Source organism: Carassius auratus, unplaced genomic scaffold (assembly GCF_003368295.1).
Source record: "Carassius auratus strain Wakin unplaced genomic scaffold, ASM336829v1 scaf_tig00217386, whole genome shotgun sequence".
Lineage (NCBI taxonomy): Eukaryota > Metazoa > Chordata > Actinopteri > Cypriniformes > Cyprinidae > Carassius > Carassius auratus.
Genome location: NW_020529039.1, coordinates 20379 through 39666, shown reverse-complemented (window position 1 = coordinate 39666; position 19288 = coordinate 20379). Strand labels below are relative to the sequence as shown.

The 19288-nt window shown below is 38.8% G+C and overlaps 1 long non-coding RNA gene across 1 annotated transcript; it reads left to right on the top strand.

The window, feature by feature from the left end:
* The first annotated feature begins 1820 nt into the window (after positions 1-1820).
* LOC113100863 (uncharacterized) lies at positions 1821-4077 on the top strand. Its single transcript, XR_003289808.1, has 2 exons — positions 1821-2054; positions 3557-4077. It is a non-coding gene; the product is annotated as an uncharacterized LOC113100863 (long non-coding RNA).
* Positions 4078-19288: the final 15211 nt, after the last annotated feature.

Sequence of the window (19288 nt, the reverse complement as noted above, 5' to 3'; positions counted from 1 at the left end):
AATTGATTAAAAAAATATTCGGACACTTTGACCTGACCATCTTTTACTTATGTGATTTTTCCTGAATTGCTAATGCAACCTTTTCACACCACAGACTGAACAAAATAATAATAATAAAAAAATATATTGTTAATTTTTTAACAAAGTATTGATAGTTGAGTAAATATTGTCATACTAACAGTTGACTGAAGCTTTGGTTGATTCTACTCCATTACATATCTTTCTATAAAAGTTATGACATTATCAAGATGAATTTGTTCTGACACAGTTTAAGAGTTCTTGTCATATTTTATTACCATTTTCTAAACTATAGCAAATAAACTGTGATAATGTGAGAAATGTTGAAGGTGTCTGAATAAATGTTGGTTTGATTGTATATTTTACAACGAGTAATTTTGTAAAAGACTATGCAGTGATATTTTACATTTAATTATTCGGTTTATGTAGCATGACACAAACTTGAAGAAACTAAAAAATTGTGTAAATATCTCAAATAAATAAACAGAATGAATTTACAAATGAAACAATTTCAAATAGGGCCCACTTGTACAAGCTGCACCCGCTGACCACAGCTACGGTCCTGTGCAAGCCAAAACAACAGTTTAAAGAAATGCAAAGCAGATCAGTCTAAGATCTGGCAGCATATTATGTGACCCATGATAAACAAGATACATACAATATTGCATGATAATGGTTAAATGATCACAGACATTTTAATGAAGTGTAGTATTGTTAAAATCTAGTCTTTGAAATGGAAAGTCAAAACAGAATGAAACATTATCATTTTAATATTAAGCAAATCAGTTAAGCATTAAACCGCACTTACATATATAATTTTATAAAATTTTATATTATACTTGGTACAAATAATCTTAGAATCCTTATTACATGAAGAGAAAGAGAAAGAGAGATAGTATTAAACCGTTATCATGTTATATATATTTGGTTTACTGTGGGACACACACTGATCTATAATAGAGAGAAATAAATAATAATTACATATAGTTAACTTTGTCTTCCTGTATTTTTTATTTTTTTCTTCAAACGAAATAAAAGGTGTATTCTTTTTAAAATGATAGTGCAAACACTCCGTTTTTTATTATGTTGGTATATTGATATTTTTCAGAAACACAAAAAAATAGCCTATTCATATTTTCTATAGATTACATTACCATCCTCCACTGAAGATCAACTAACTATCTATAAAGATGAGAATCGAGAGACTTCACAATGCGTTTGGGAATGTTTCGAATAAAAAGGATAAAACTAATAAAACTGTTGTTTCTGCTTTGAGTCACATGACGACCATAACTTTATGATCATCATAAATGTAATAAAGTTATTAAAATGTATAAACGTAACAATATAATCCCCCACTCTTTTTTTCTAACGTTTCTAATTTACGAGAAACTGACTCATTCTGAGAAAGCGTCTCATTATTAGCAGAAACAACAGGGTGTTTTCAAACCTACAGATTTCACACAAACAGTGAGTCATTTCAGTCCTGTGTAGTTTCCACTCGTCCTGGTATTCTGAGTCAGAAAATCAGAAAAAAAACATCAGAAAATCTCTCTATAGACCCCTCGCGTGCGAACTATAGGCCTAATCTACATCCGGAGATGCTGATGTTGGGCGGGTGGGGGTTCACCCTCGCTAGTGATCGCGGCGGGGGGCAATTCCCCCAGTCTTCTGGATAAATCCCGGCAGTCTCAACATGACTGTTGTTTCTCAGTAAATCACCCACTTATCGTCTGTGGACTTGCAGTTTCCTGTGCTCTGGGGAGAAATCGTGCGTGCGTGCGTGCGTGCGTGTGTGCGTGCGTGCGTGCCGGGACGGGGGTGATTTTGTGCGTGGTGAGAATGATATTCTGAGTTTCCGGCTGACATTTGAGCATGAGTAATGTGGGACACGACTGTAATAAAAGCTCAAGGACATTCATATCTTCTTCAGCACTGACTGCTGTTGAATTCAAGACTGAAATCTTTCTGGACATCTGTCATGAATGTGTCCACGAGAATCATCAGAAGAACCGTGTTCCTCTCGTGAAGTCCAGGTCAGTGATTCAGAATTACTATTCATCTTAAATTAATGATAATGATGTAAATCTGTTATAAACCAAACATTGTTTTCTTCAACTGCTGGTGAAGAAATGACATGTAGGAATTACCTTTTTTAATGTGATGGTCATAGAAATATTGTCTGGTTTCGGAAATTGTGGTGTAAAAGAATAATGCCAACATTAGCGTAAATACTCTGTCCACATTATGCATTTAAGACTCAAGGAATATTTAGTTATCATTAAAAAAAAACTTTATTACTCACAGAGATTAGGCTAGGTCTACGTGTTTTTTGGAAAATTATTGAATCCTCTGTAGATGTCTTCAGCGTGTTCCTGCGCTCACTGATGCTGCGTCATTATTCACTCATTATTCTCATTATAAACATGGTTAAAACTTTTTCACACTTCAGACTTTGCTTTAGTTGCTGGTTTCTCGCGCTATAATCGAAACACATCACATGACCGCTCGTTTACCTCGCAAACCGGAGCGCAAGCCCGAGCCCGCGTAAGATGTTCGGGCAAAGATCTTCAGCTCTAACCCTTTGGTGTACAACAGCTGGTCACTGGAGCAGGACCCTTAAAATGACATATTTGTTCCTTTTTTACCCCGAAGGGCACGAATAACTACCGTTAGTGTACTAATATGTATGATAGTGGCACGCTGTCCGGCTGTTGTGGCCCAAACAAGGTATAATGTCGTCCTGGATGAGTGAGAGATTCCCCGGTGTGAAACTGTGTCTCAGTCCGGTCTCGGGCTGGAGTGTGTGCGGTGAGCTCCAGCGCAGCGTTAGCGAGCTCTGTGACGTCAGCTTGCTGTGTCCCGAAACTAAAGATAGTGACATTAATCTCGGGACACACTAAATAGTTGAACTAACCCCCCACTATCACCCCACGCAGCTCAGAGCATCACTCTCAGTCTGTGTGACGCGTCCCGAAGCTCCTTCATTAACAGACAGATGCATCACAATCACATCACAGTCAGAGGAGGATTCTCTCAGTTATAGTCTGTAGATTGTGTCTGTGTCTCTCTCAGTTTCAGAAACTGTATGTTTTTTTTCATGTTTGCTGCTGAACAAGCCAATGATAACTGTACTGAATTTCTTATTGGTTTGTAAAAGTAGTCTCGTCGACGTGCGCGTGACTTAGCTGTGCGCGTGACGTAGCTGTGCGCGTGCAGAGCGCTGACTGCAGTCTGTCAGAGCGGTTCAAGTTTACTTTCGGTTTCGTTTCTCTGCCGCTATTTCAAAGAGTGATACATGTGCGTGCATGAACGAAAGGTAATTTATATTTCTTTATCTGTCATACTGCAATAATATTGCCACAGCATATCTGATTATTGTCATCAGTGCATATTGTAGTTCACTTTATACAGAATGTGGAGAACTGATGCGCGTGCACGATTTCTCGTGTGGTATTTAATATCAATGTATAGAGAAGATGTTTACTGAGATAAATGTTGTTACTGTGTATTCTGATGTTTCTTTTGTTTATTTCAGACTAAAGCACATTGGCCACCTCTGTTCATGTAAGAAGTGTATAATGCTGGATGATGTAGAGTCACATCCTGAAGATATAAAGCACTGAACAGCCATCTGTCTCCTGTCTCACTTCTTGCTGGAGCTCCGTAGTGGACAAGCTGCAGAGAACAGATTCCTTCTACAACAACACAACCATATTTACAGTCCATCCAGTCAGACTCTTTAGATATGATCGAGTAGGATATTTCACAACGAGAATAACTCCATAGCGCCATCTAGCGTCCGAGGTGCACGCGACCGATAGATAGATAGATAGATAGATAGATAGATAGATAGATAGATAGATAGATAGATAGATAGATAGATAGATAGATAGATAGATAGATGAAAAAGTGTGTGAAAAAGCACTGCTGCCATATTTCCTCATATTATATTATTTCCTGGAAAATAATAACAAATAATTTAGTGAAACACATAAATATATCAGTCACGACTGAACAGTGTGTTTTGTCACTTTACATTAAATAATTCAACATTTATTTGGATTTGCATCACTGACGCACGCTTCTGACACAAATTAATAAATTACGGTAACTTTTACTCGTAAATAAAATATCGATGCTGAAGACTTGTGAAATCTTTCTAAAGACGAATCGTCTGCTTCTGTCAGGATCATTTGGCGACAGTTTTCATTAATTTCCCCCTCGCTGGTGAACTGATGTTGTGTGGTTTGTTTCAGAAAGTGTGTTTGGGACGAGTTTGTAGAGGAAGAGACTCCACTGGCCTTCATTCATTCACTCATTCATTCATTCATTCCCTCTCGTGATTGGTCGAGATGAGAGATGATTTATAAACTGTTATTTCACCAGACACTGACACTTTATCTGAGTTCATGTCAGAAGTGACGGTGCACTAACTGTGTTTTGTTGTCTGTGTTTGACTGCACTCGAGCTCTGTCTGGAGATGCTGAAGATCAGCTCTTCGAGTCTGGGACAAATGATCATCTGCTCCTCACTTTTCTCTTTTCAGAAGAAGAGTCCAGAACGAGCTGGAGTCTGATGTGAGAAGAAGAAGAAGAAGAAGAAGAAGAAGAAGAGATGAAGCACAGCTTCCTTCAGTCGTGTGTCAGAGATCTCTTCATGCTCAGATTCAATCATCGTCAGTAAAAGCACTGATTCATCAGCTCAGATTGACCCAATCTGACACAGCTCATGCTTTCAGCATTATTGCAGCGCTTGAGAAGTTCAGTGTTTGTTCAGATTCATGTTTTCTGTTTAGAGATCATATCTGAAGCATTGCTCTCAAAGATGTTTTAAAGAAGCACATTACTATCTGCTGTCAACATGATGGAAATATGACATCTGTGCAGTTTTCATCTTCATTCATTTATGTTTTAATAAACTTCAAAGGTGTGGTGTGGAAATTATTTTAATACTTAGAGATCAGAGCTGTTTCTATTGATCATGATCTGGAAGCAAAAGATACAAGAATGAGCTGCAAATGATCAGGAAAACAGGTTTACATTATGGGTTTTCATTTGAATGATTTAATCTTGAGGAAGCATGCAATGTGTTTATTACAATACTCCAGATCCGCAGATTTAATATTACTGCACTGTTTTAATCAGAAATGTGCTGTGATCAAATCTCATTCTCAGTTTGTTCTTGTTATTATTCATCTTTTATTTTATGAGAGAATAATTACTGCTGTATTTGTAGGTTTTTCTTCTCAGATTTAGATCTGTGTCACAGTTAATCTGACCAATAGATGGAGCCACAGCATTATTTCAGAAAGAAATGTATTTAGTTCTCAAAGCAAACATTTATTTACATCTATTTAGTGTTGCTTTAACTCAAAACTGTTGTTGTTTTTTTCAGTATACACAACATTAATTAATTAACTAAATAACATTAATTAATTTTTCTCTTTAATGTTTACTTGGCTATATGAAATATTACCATAACCAATCTTTACCTAATTCAGTTTGCTCCATTAAATTATTTTAATCTTTATATCTTGGTGCCTTTGCATTATATATATATTTTCTTAATATAATATATTTATTTGTCATTAATTAATGCAAGGGCTGTGGATTTATTGTGTGTAAGAAATCATATTTCTGTGTTTATCTACTGGTCCTGGCAGTTCATATCCTAAACTAAAATAAAGAAATAAAGAGAGACACAACACATGAAGCTGGAGATAAGAACAGCTGAGTAGAACTAAACACACTTCTTTCAGAAATACTGATCAGATCAGCTGTAAAACACAGCTCTAATCTCAATCATGATACAGACTGATCCTGTCTGTGGAAACCAGATCAAGTCTGTTTTCTACATCAAATCATCCTTCATCAAGACCTAGAACATTATATATAATCTCATATCTTTCACACTGACTGAGTAAGGCCGTGTCAAATATTGTAATAGTGAAAGTAATGGTTGAAATCAAACTTTGATGCGTGTTATCTCATGATTAGATGTTAAACTTAAGCCTGGATTTCACATACAGAGTCACAACTGATTTACACAAGAAGACAAAAGCTGGGTGAATACAGCAGTAATTATTCTGTCATAAAATAAAAGATGAATAATAACAAGAACAAACTGAGAATGAGATTTGATCACGGCACATTTCTGATTAAAACAGTGCAGTAATATTAAATCTGCGGATCTGGAGTATTGTAATAAACACATTGCATGCTTCCTCAGGATTAAATCATTCAAATGAAAACCCATAATGTAAACCTGTTTTCCTGATCATTTGCAGCTCATTCTTGTATCTTTTGCTTCCAGATCATGATCAATAGAAACAGCTCTGATCTCTAAGTATTAAAATAATTTCCACACGACACCTTTGAAGTTTATTAAAACATAAATGAATGAAGATGAAAACTGCGCTGATGTCATATTTCCATCATGTTGACAGCAGATAGTAATGTGCTTCTTTAAAACATCTTTGAGAGCAATGCTTCAGATATGATCTCTAAACAGAAAACATGAATCTGAACAAACACTGAACTTCTCAAGCGCTGCAATAATGCTGAAAGCATGAGCTGTGTCAGATTGGGTCAATCTGAGCTGATGAATCAGTGCTTTTACTGACGATGATTGAATCTGAGCATGAAGAGACCTCTGACACACGACTGAAGGAAGCTGTGCTTCATCTCTTCTTCTTCTTCTTCTTCTTCTTCTCACATCAGACTCCAGCTCGTTCTGGACTCTTCTTCTGAAAAGAGAAAAGTGAGGAGCAGATGATCATTTGTCCCAGACTCGAAGAGCTGATCTTCAGCATCTCCAGACAGAGCTCGAGTGCAGTCAAACACACTTCAGCTCTTCTTCTGTTCTTTGGTGTCTGATGGGTCTGATTCACTCACATTACCTCACATGAGCTGAAGCTGTGCTGTCAGACAACCCAGAGCTTGGGAAACACGGATCTTCTGCCGGGCCCGGACTGGTTCCTCGGGAGATCCGGGATGATTCCCGGTGGGTCGGTGTGTGTTGTTTCCCAGCCGGCATTTCAACGTTGATTCAACGTTGAAACAACGTCAGGTACCATGGTTGAATCAACGTTGAAAAACCTTTCGATTTTGCAAATTGGATCAACGTTGAAATCACGACGTTGATTCACCGTTGAAATCGTGACGTTGATGTATGGTTGAAATCACAACGCTGATTCACTGTTGAAATCCCGACGTTGAAAAACCTTTCGATTTTGCAAATTGGATCAACGTTGAAATCACGACGTGGATTCACCGTTGAAATCGCGACGCTGTTTCACCGTCTTACCTGCATTACGGGTGAATTAGGGTCGTGCTGCAGCCCTGGGATGAAAGCTGAATGAGGTGTTGATTTTGAAAAGTTAATCAGCGTTGATAACACGACGTTGTTTCCCCGTCGTACCTTGCACCGTGTGTAAATACACCTAGATCCTAGTTGGCATTTAGATCAACACGGTACATGCAAGGCTAAAAATCTAATGACTGGCAGCAATGGCTTTACAAACAACTTCAATAAACTACCACATGCTCAAAATTGTCAAACAGCAGTTTAATTTTGGAAACATACTGTATAAAACAGATGAAAATAATCCCACACTTTATTATGCAGAGTATGCATGGAGGTAATGCTAAAAACATGTAGTAGAACAATCCAAATACAATCATATTTAAAGGTTTTTGTGAAATAATTTGGCACATAAATGCATATTTTTTTGCAGCACTTACAAGACAAACCCTTGTACCTTTATGACTGAAACCAGTGGATCTTTTATTTTGGTGGAAACCTACAGTTTCTGTCAAAAACATGTTTTAGTAATGTGTCTCATTACAAGAGTTGTGTACATTTGTGCAGTGAAAATGTGTTGAACAGTTCGAGAAGGGAACCTTCCACCAGTTGATTTCTAATGGGAACCCCCCCGGACTGTGTCTTCTTTACCGTGGGGCATGCAGAATGAGATTTCTACCGCAGGGCACTCTAAAATGTTAGAACCAGCAGCCTTAGTGTATACAGTGTGGTTGTGCTTCGGGTGATCCTTGAAAGTGTCCCAGCGCTAGGTCCTTTCTGACGCCGTCCCCTCCACTCTCTCCCACTTGTGCACTTTCTGTACCGTCCTGTATAAACATTTACATTTAATCATTTAACAGACGATTTTATCCAAAGCGACTTACAAATGAGAAGAACAGAAGCAGTCAGGTGTACAAGCGAACAACAACAGTATACAAGTGCCATGACAAGTCTCAGTTAGTCTAGTTCAGAACGCATAGCCAGGTTTTTTTTTTTTCAATATGAAAGACAAGAAAAGAAGGAAAAGTGCTAGCATTAGTTGGTTAAGTTCTGGTGAAAAAGATGAGTCTTAAGATGTTTCTTGAAAATGGAGTAAAGACTCAGCAGTTCGGATTGAGATTGGGAGGTGATTCCACCAGCTGGGCATAGTCCAGGAAAAGATCCGTGAGAGTGATTGTGAACTTCTTTGGGATGGCACCACAAGGAGTCGTTCACTTGCAGAGGGCAAACTTCTGGAGGACACATAAGATTTAACCAGTTTGTTTAGATATGTTCACAATGTTTGACAATAACTTTGATATTGTGAAATATATTTAACTGAAAACTGAATGCAAAATAAATCACACAATATTTTCACTTTACAGTTCAGTAACAGTGAGGTTGGAAACAAAGTGGACAACACTATTCATTAAACACTTATTTAATGTATTCAGATGAAAATGTACAATATTAACAAATTATTCACAAGCAGTGTTTTCAGAGCCCCCAGTTACACTGTTTTAATCAGAACACTAACATTACAGTGTAGTAAAACAAGTCAAATCAAATTCAGTACATTTTTATTAAACTAAGCACAATCAAAACCTATCACAAAATGTCAAAGCATCTCTAGCAGAAGTGACAGTGCAATGTAGCAGATGAACAATTTCTTACCAATGTTTCAAGAACAAGCTGGATCCTTGATGACTCTACAAGGGGAAAGAAGAAATGGTTTACTGAAAAGTTTTTAAAAAGCAGGATTTCATATTATACCATTTCTTTAAACCATTGATCTCAAACTCAATTCCTGGAGGGCCACAGCTCTGCACAGTTTGCTCCAACCATAATCAAACACACCTGATTCAGCTAATCAAGGTCTTCAGGATTACTAGAAACTTCCAAGCAGGTGTGATTTGGAGCTGGTTGGAGCTAAACTCTGCAGAGCTGTGGCCCTCCAGGAATTGAGTTTGAGACCACTGCTTTAAACCATTGATTCTCAAACTTTTTATTAGTACCACTTCAGAAAATATTTGTTATTAAATATTAAGTTGCACCATAATGACCAACATTACATTTCAGCAGTGTAGTAGGCCAAACTATTCAGCTACAGGTCTACAGTTAAACAATGAGGCAGTTTTATTCTAATAAGAAAATTAATTGTCAGACACTTTACCATGGTAAATACAGTTTGAACATTAACACTACAACTGTGCTTACATACACAGGTAAATGAAAAAAAAAAAGTTTAAATTAAAATTTAATTTTAAATGTAATTATGTAACAAAAGTTACAAAACTGTACTGTACTTTAACTGTAACATACTTAAATGTGCAAAAAAAAAAACTTACTCAAAGATTAAGTTAAAATGTATTAACATTAATTAGTTTAATTTAGTGATTCACCTGCAAAACAACTAGAGGGGGCCTGACACTTTGAGAACCATGGCTTTAAACAATCCTTTTTTTTTTCTTTTTTCATTTTCATTAATTCATTAAAATTATATTATTTAAATACCGACATTTGCACTTATATGTTGCAGAAAACACTTTGAAACTATTATAAGAATACAAACATATATAACACACCTAATGCATGGGATTCATATCAGGAAAATATGGGAAAATCTCTAAAAGACAGACATTAACACATAACTCACCAGTAACACATTAGGTGAGCATCTAACTTGATCAGCTGTGATAAAGCAATGCAAAAATAGACACACGGGTATTTATTTATCTGCAGGTTACATGTCCTTTTAACTACCCATTTGTAAACTCTGGTAATACTTTACTATTTTCAAAAGATAATAAAGATAAAGTTAGCGATTTTCTTACCTCATTTTGACAGGATGTTTTCAGGACCTCGCAGAACACCTGACCTTTCTTGTGTTCACAGTTTTTGTTCTCCATTGACAGGTCACGACTCAAATTCGCTCAAAATAAATAAAAAATGTACAGGCAAATATGAAATAATTCGGGACCGACCGAGCAGTCAGTTATAACGAGCAGCAGCTCACAGTTAGCCGCCTCAGTCACTCACAGAAAGACGACAACAACGGTCATATTTTTAAATGTAGAAAAGCGCGAACCGATTAATTGTCCAGTTTCCTGAATGACAGCCAGATTAACCAATCATGATAGAAGTAATAAAATAAAACTACCAATGGGAGTTGTTTCAGTGTGATAAAGCAGCGAAATGTATAGTTTTATTGTTGTTAATGATGATAATATTTAACATATACCTTTAGATTTTAGAATAGGTATCATGACTAAAATATTTTTAAATGCTATTAAAATAATAATTAATTTAAATAATTTAATATAAATAATTTAAAAGCTTGTTAACCTTTTTCTACCATTTAGCATTAAACATTTTTAACATTGTTTCATTAAAACAACTGACCTTATTTCAACCATATTTCAATGTTGAAAGTTGGTCATGTGCTGGAAGTTTTTCAACAGTTCATCTTTAAACGTTGAATCAACGTTGTTTCAACGTTGAAACCACAACTGACCTTATTTCAACCATATTTCAACATTGAAAGTTGGTCATGTGCTGGATGTTTTTCAACCATTCAGCTTTAAACGTTGAATCAACGTTGTTTCAACGTTGAAACCACAACTGACCTTATTTCAACCATATTTCAACGTTGAAGGTCGGTCATGTGCCGGCTGGGTTGGGACGAGGCCCGGGGTTAGACTGCCTGGACTCACAGCAGCACACTCTTTTATTTGTTATTTACACAGAGTGTAGTCTGTAAGTTAATGATAGGGTTTTTCACCGCTCCGTGTGAGACGGATTCGTCCCGTGATTAAAGCATCAGAGAGTCCCGCGTGAGCGCAGACTGCACCGTGTTCACAGACATGTACCGGATGAAGAACACATTCTCAACACACGATTCATCATCCGTTTACACACATTATTGATTTATTCGTGAACTCAGCCGTTAGTTTGAGGAAGGTTTATAAGCTGAAATCCACTTCCTGCTGCGCGCGCGTCACGAGCGCGGTTTGATTTCACCAAATAAATATATGCGATCTCACACAACTTACTGATCATGTCCTCGGGACAGTTATTTTCTTATGTCGTTTTTTTCTTTCTTAAAGATGAGTCTTGGGTGGGACTCGGACTCATTTAGCTTCTCTCCTTGTATTGTGCCCATATACGCGCAGAGTACTAGGAAATATTGTTATATCGATTATGTTATAAATATTATACATCTACTAGCAATCTGCAAGGCATATAAGCACACAATAGCATACAGGGAGAAGTTGGAGAGTGGGGAGTTACTAAAAGTTCCCAATGCTTCGGGAAAAGATGCATTTTGGATCATCCACGGATTTGATGATGATCCGGACTCCCATCTCGTTAGATTCGCCTTTAAAGAGAAATGCATCTTAGGGATTTTTTTAATGAACACGTTTTTGTTTTGAATTGTTTCGTTTTAAAGTAGTAATTCCCCAGACAGCAAACAGTTTCGGCCCAGATCCGGCCCACATCTGTCCCGTGTGAAACCCATATGGACCAGATGTGGGCCGGATCTGGGCCGAAACTGCTTGCTGTCTCGAGATCAAAGCTCTGTGTATATTGGTTTGTCCCGGACCCAGAGCGCATGCGCCGAGCGTTACTCTCTGTGCTGGCGGAAGGGGAGGAGTCAGGAGCTGAAGAGATTAGAGATAATGAAGGTCAGACTTGTGAAAAATACATCTGTTAATACAACATTACACAGCTCTGTTCATAACACTAGAGCTGCTGGTGAAGAAATTACAGGTAAGAAAAAAATATAGGGTTGTCTGGTTTCAGAAATTGTTGTGTATGTATAGGCTATATACAAGAAATAAAGGGCCAAAATTTTACCCTTTGGTGTACAACAGCAGCTTGTCACTGGAACAGGACCCTTAAGATGACATATTTATTCTAACTACCGTTAATGTAGTAATATGTATGATAGTGGCACGCTGTCCGGCTGTTGTAGCCCAAACAAGGTATAATGTCGTCCTGGATGAGTGAGAGATTCCCCGGTGTGAAACTGTGTCTCAGTCCGGTCTCGGGCTGGAGTGTGTGCGGTGAGCTCCAGCGCAGCGTTAGCGAGCTCTGTGACGTCAGCTTGCTGTGTCCCGAAACTAAAGATAGTGACATTAATCTCGGGACACACTAAATAGTTGAACTAACCCCCCACTATCACCCCACGCAGCTCAGAGCATCTTTCTCAGTCTGTGTGACGCGTCCCGAAGCTCCTTCATTAACAGACAGATGCATCACAATCACATCACAGTCAGAGGAGGATTCTCTCAGTTATAGTCTGTAGATTGTGTCTGTGTTTCTCTCACTGATCATTCGCTCTCGTTCTTCATATGATTGTACCCGATCAGATCTAATATAAATAATATAAATAAGTGTCTGTTTTTTTCATAGAAGGTTTTTCTGTGAAAACAGCGATAGCTGGACGCTGTTGCCCATATTAGGAGTTTCCTGATTTCACTATCAGCGCGAGAGCGCGCCCCGGCTTCGAGCATAAATAGCCGCATTTCCACTGTCGGGCCAGTGCGAGCCAGGGCTTAAAGCGGGCCGGGCGGGGCTCATAGCCTCGGGCCAGTAGCACCGAGGCCAGAGTAGCGCAGGGTTTCCACAGTGGAGCTTGAAGCACCGCTGCTCGTCACTAAAACACGCCCTTTACACGCCTCTCAGAACAACGTCATGCAACCTCATTATTTCACTAACAAAGAGAAGTTATCAGAAAACTAAGAAATAAGTCACTGGAACATGTGTGATCACAAAACGAACATGATAAAAGCGGCCGTTTGTTTGCATGCTTTTTTATTCAAATTCAAAAGCATGATGTTTTAACTACAGAATAAGTGATACATTGATCATAATGATTTAATTTATCAAGACTCAAAATTAATCGCACATAAATACACTTTATGTTTTATTTATTTATTTTTAACGCTTATGAAAATAGCCTGCTTATTCAGTAGAGTCTGTTTCTGTTTATTTGTAGTCACAGTGGTCTATACGTCACATTAAGAATGAATGATATCTTTATTTTTATAAAGGATCCCGAACAAAAACATTATTATATTTTTATAATAGGCAACATGAGCTAAACTCTCGAGACAAGGCTTGTGATAGATAATATAAGTTAGTAAATACACGATTGTGATAGAGAATAAGAAGCTGACGTCTGATTTCTTCAAGCGGTCATATTTTCCATGTTTAATGTTAATGCCCAGCGTGCATAGTCTTTTACATCGCTTATAAATATTTCTGCCCTGTATGGTGATTATAATCCACATTGGATCAAGTTATTTCAAACACTCGCTGCTGACTGAAAGAGAGTTTTTAGCTCAACTTATTTAAATAAAGCGTTTAATGCTGGCGTTATAGCAGCTATCTTTCTGAAATGATCCACAGCGCAGACTCTCTATTTTTATAAAAGCTCCCGAACAAATATCATTATTATATTTTGATAATATAAAACGTGGAGCTAAACTCACGAAACAAGACGATAGATAAAATGTTACTTAATAAATACACAATTGTGATAGAGAATAAGAAGCTGACGTCTGATTTCTCCAAGCGGTCATATTTACCATATTTACTATGGTAACGTTAATGTTTAGCGTGCATAGTCTTTTACATCGCTTATAAATATTTCTGCCTTGTTTAGTGATTGTAATCCACATCGGATCAAGTTATTTCAAACACTCGCTGCTGACTAAGAGTGAGTTTTGAGCTCAACTGATTTTAAAAAGTCTTTAATGCTGGTGTTAAAGTTGTTTTCTTTCTGAAATGATCCGCGCTGACGCTCTCCAGACGCTGAGAAACTCCGCCTTTGTTCGTGACCCCTCCTCTAGCCCCAGCTGGCCCGCTTTGGCCCAAGGATTTCGTCGGGCCGAAAAAACCTGGCCGTTGGCCCCAAGGAAGCCCCGGCGAGGCACGATCAAGCCCCGGAAGTGACAGTGGAAACGCGACTGGCCCTGGCACGCACTAGCACGCCCGGTCCTAGCTCGATAGTGGAAACACGGCTAATGAAACACACACTTCAGGAATGTTTAGCGCTCTGTGATGTTCATCTCTTATTCTGGGTCCGAAAGAAATATCAGGTCATGCGCAGACTATCCTGTCTCTTTGAGTTTAAATCTATATTTATTCACACCAGCTCTTGAAAACCTCTATACGAACACACTTGATAGAGAAAGTGCGGAGGACGAATTTCCGTGATGATAAAAGTGGGGTGGTGTGGGGGGGCGTGTCCGGTTCGGGACAATTTTTGCTTTCAGATCGGGCTTGGGTGGGACTCGGGCTCATTTAGCTTCTCTCCTTTTATTGTGCCTATACACGCAGAGCACTATGAAATATTGTTATATCGATTATGTTATAAATATTATACATCCTTTTTTACCCCTTAGGGTACGAATAACTACCGTTAGTGTACTAATATGTATGATAGTGGCACGCTGTCCGGCTGTTGTGGCCCAAACAAGGTATAATGTCGTCCTGGATGAGTGAGAGATTCCCCGGTGTGAAACTGTGTCTCAGTCCGGTCTCGGGCTGGAGTGTGTGCGGTGAGCTCCAGCGCAGCGTTAGCGAGCTCTGTGACGTCAGCTTGCTGTGTCCCGAAATTAAAGATAGTGACATTAATCTCGGGACACACTAAATAGTTGAACTAACCCCCCACTATCACCCCACGCAGCTCAGAGCATCACTCCCAGTGTGCGTTCACACCACCGGCGTCGAGTAAAAGTAAAAGTCTTGCATTGAAAATGCTACTTAGGTAAATATAATCAAGTATAAACATTACTTATTGTAAGTATAATCAGGGAAATGTGTTTAAAAGTAAACTGGGACTACAGTACTGTTATTTATTATATCATTAGATTATTATTCTTATAACGTTACTGCACATCAGCAACTCACCAGAAAAATGAACAATCTCAGACACCTTGGTCCACGAATCACTTTTAATTTATTTGTATGTCCCTGTACGCAAACAGGGAAACATCATATATTATTGAAATAGCGAAATAGCAATAATCAACCTGTCCTCTATTGTACTGGGAACTAATGTGGTCGGAGCTGCGTTCTCTGGAATCCTCTCAAGCGGTGGACTTCTACGTTCCGATTGGTTGCTTCCCAGCCGCGTCATAGCTCATTTCCATAAAATTGCCTTGATTTCAACTCTCTTCGACGCTCCTCGCCGCTGCTCGACGTCGGCTCACATTGAAAATAAATGACTTCCGGCCACTTTGACGCTCTCGACGCCGGCGGTGTGATTCGTGTGAACGCACAGTCAGTCTGTGTGACGCGTCCCGAAGCTCCTTCATTAACAGACAGATGCATCACAATCACATCACAGTCAGAGGATGATTCTCTCAGTTATAGTCTGTAGATTGTTTCTGTGTTTCTCTCACTGATCATTCGCTCTCGGTCAATGATTGTTCCCGATCAGATCTAATATAAATAACACCAAATTTGCTGTTGTCAGTACTTTGTAGAATATAATACACAATGCATGAACATATTACACAGGTGTTTCAAATGTTATTTTAAACATATTTGTGAGGTAGACTATTGTGGGTGCTGGTGGAAATTGAGCAGACATAAGTCGCCCGGGTCAGAGACGAAGTACACTTTAATGATTTCAGACTTGTAGAGCATTTACAGTTCTTGAATTTACCCAGATAGCATACATATCCGGGCCTCATCTGGGCCAACTATGGCACATCTGGCTCAGTTCTGGCAGCGGCAGAGGTTATATGGGCCATATGAATCTTTAGAATATATGAAAATTTCACTTTTTAATAAAAAAAGTTACAAAAAATGTAAACTTTTTTCATGATATTCACATTTATTCAAGACGCACCTTATACACACACACACACACACACACATATATATATATATATATATATATATATATATATATATATATACTCAGGTTGAGTCATTGCCGTCATTCCGCGTGGTATGTGGGCCAGAAGAATATGGGAGATGTGGGCCAGAACTGGGCCACATGTCATTTGCTATCTGGGTAGTTGAGTGGATGATTGTAGTACAGGCAGCAGAGAGTATGGCAGAGTAGTTTGGAGTGTAACTTAATATGAGTGAGTGAGTGGGTGAGTGAGTGAGTGATTCTAAACAAACAGAAATAACAAGAACCAATTAGTAATAAAATATGAATTCACTCTGTTACATATATATAATATCTATACTTAAACATAATAGCAATATAGCCTATTAGCAAATTAGTGATATAAAGATCGTTTCAGACATGTTCTGACTAGATTAGCACTTGTGGAAATAGCATCACATTCTTTGGCAATTGAGCTCGGAAGAACCGTTAATTATAGCTTAAATACCACAAACAATCTCACTTATTCAGTAAATAATAACATACACAAACCCAAAGTGACTTTAAGTTTACGATATTATTCACCAATATCGCTATATAACCGTATCTCGTATCCATTACTAGCGCTAGCGCCGTATATGGATGATGCAATACACAATGAGTATGGCGCACATAAATAATTAGAATGAGAAATTAGATATAACACAAACTTATGCCTTCAAATACAGTAATTTAAAGATGAATAACAAACACGATCACTCACTTGTATATGAACGCACTCAGTAGAAAACAACAACAGCTTGAACAACAGCGAGGAATGTCCGTGCTTTGAACTGCGTCCTGTCAATACTGTTAACACTGTTAAAGGGATCGTTAAAGGGGAATACTGATAAATCAGTGTAATACCTCTTAAAGTCACAAGGGGCACTAATGGCACTTTACTTAGCTAGCCTTTTCTACAGCCGCCCCCACATTTGCTGTGGAAATGTGTAATTTGGATAAGGCACTAAGGTAAGGCATCAAGTATGTTAAAGGGGTAGTACTAAAGAGTACTCAATCTGGTAAAGCTGGGAGGCTGATTAGCCGGCTGATGGGACGAAGATAGGTCTTGTTCTTGACTTCCACTTCTGCAGTCCTGACTCGCCTATCTTCCCCAGGAAACACTTTTGTTACTTGTCCAGCTGGCCATTGAGCTCGGGGTAATTGATGATCAACAATCATGACAACTGTGCCTGGTTGTAGATTCTCTGCCTCTCTGTGCCATTTCTGTCGGACTTGCAGGTCTGGGAGATAGTTACGGAGGAAACGTCTCCAGAATTGGTCTGCCAGAAGCTGACTATCTCCGTTTGCTCAGCAACTCTGATTCAGGGTATACTACTTGTGGCAAGGATGAGTCAGGCCGCCCCATGAGCAACATGTTGGGTGTGACTGGATCAAGGTCCGCTATGTCTGAGGACGTATATCCGATTGGCTTTGAATTGAGAATGCCTTCAATCTCAACAAGCACAGTACGCAGTACTTCCTCGGTCACAATTTGATCCCCTATACTAGAACAGAGAGCTGATTTTAGGGATCTTATTTCTCTCTCCCAACAGCCCCCAAAGTGTGAAGCACCTGGAGGGTTGAACTTAAAACTAATCTGATGGCTTGCTAATTGCTCCTGGAGGGAAGGATGGAGCACAGCAAAATCTTCCTGTAGTTCTTTCTTGCCACCTCTGAAGTTTGTACCTTGGTCAGAGATGATCTCAAATGGCTTGCATCTACGGGAGATGAATCTTCGGAGGGCCATTTATCAATCAATCAATCACCTTTATTTATATAGTGCTTTAAACAAAATACATTGCGCCAAAGCACTGAACAACATTCATTTGGAAAACAGTGTCTCAATAATGCAAAATGATAGTTAAAGGCAGTTCATCATTGAATTCAGTTATGTAATCTCTGTTCAGTTGAAATAGTGTCTGTTTTAATTTGCAATCAAGTCAATGATATCGCTGTAGATGAAGTGACCCCAACTAAGCAAGCCAGAGGCGACAGCGGCAAGGAACCGAAACTCCATCGGTGACAGAATGGAGAAAAAAAACCTTGGGAGAAACCAGGCTCAGTTGGGGTCAGTTCTCCTCTGACCAGACGAAACCAGTAGTTCAATTCCAGGCTGCAGCAAAGTCAGATTGTGCAGAAGAATCATCTGTTTCCTGTGGTCTTGTCCTGGTGCTCCTCTGAGACAAGGTCTTTACAGGGGATCTGTATCTGGGGCTCTAGTTGTCCTGGTCTCCGCTGTCTTTCAGGGCAGTAGAATGAATCTGTGTCTATTTGATAGAGCAGGTCCTGGTATGTTCACTAGTGATGGGAAGTTCGATTCTTTTCCGCGAACCGGTTCTTTCGGACGGTTCGATTCAATAAACCGGTTGAAAAAAACGGTTCATCGGTTCTTTCACGCTCGACGTAATGACGTCATTAGCGATGACGTAATGGCGTCACGTCTATCAAACATTCAAATATATAAAGTCAGTAATCATCACTTTAGTCAGTTAAAACCTCATAATCATGAAAAGTTTACATTTGAGTTTTGCAACAATACCTAAATACAGTAACAGCAATAATGTGCATATGAGGATTTAAGTCTTGGAGATATAAAGTAAATAAATTAGGTGTCATCAGCGCAGAAACCATGATCCACTTACTAAACATAATCCATTGCGATGTATTTGTTATAAAATGAATTTACGTTTCGCCAGATTGCCCTTCATCCAAGCCCTCGAAATACCTGGCTCATATCATTACTAGTACAGAATCAGAATCAATCACCAAAAGAATCCCTTCGGTTCAGATATGCTGTGAGTCAGTTGGCTTCACGCTGAATCGCGCATGCGCAGTATCATCAGTTCATCGGTTCTCAATTCAGACGCGTCCGACATAAACGATTCTCGGTTGAGTGTACTGGTGATCCGAAAACCGATGCAACCGGTTCTTGACTCGAGAACGAGAATCGCTCTAACCCGCACGTGCTGCAGTTCAGTCACAGTGTCATCAGCTGCTCTACTCGTGTTCATGTTCTGTTTACTACAAACTCAATTTGTGAATGTCATCATTAACTATAAATACAGTACAGATATCTCATAAATCATCCCT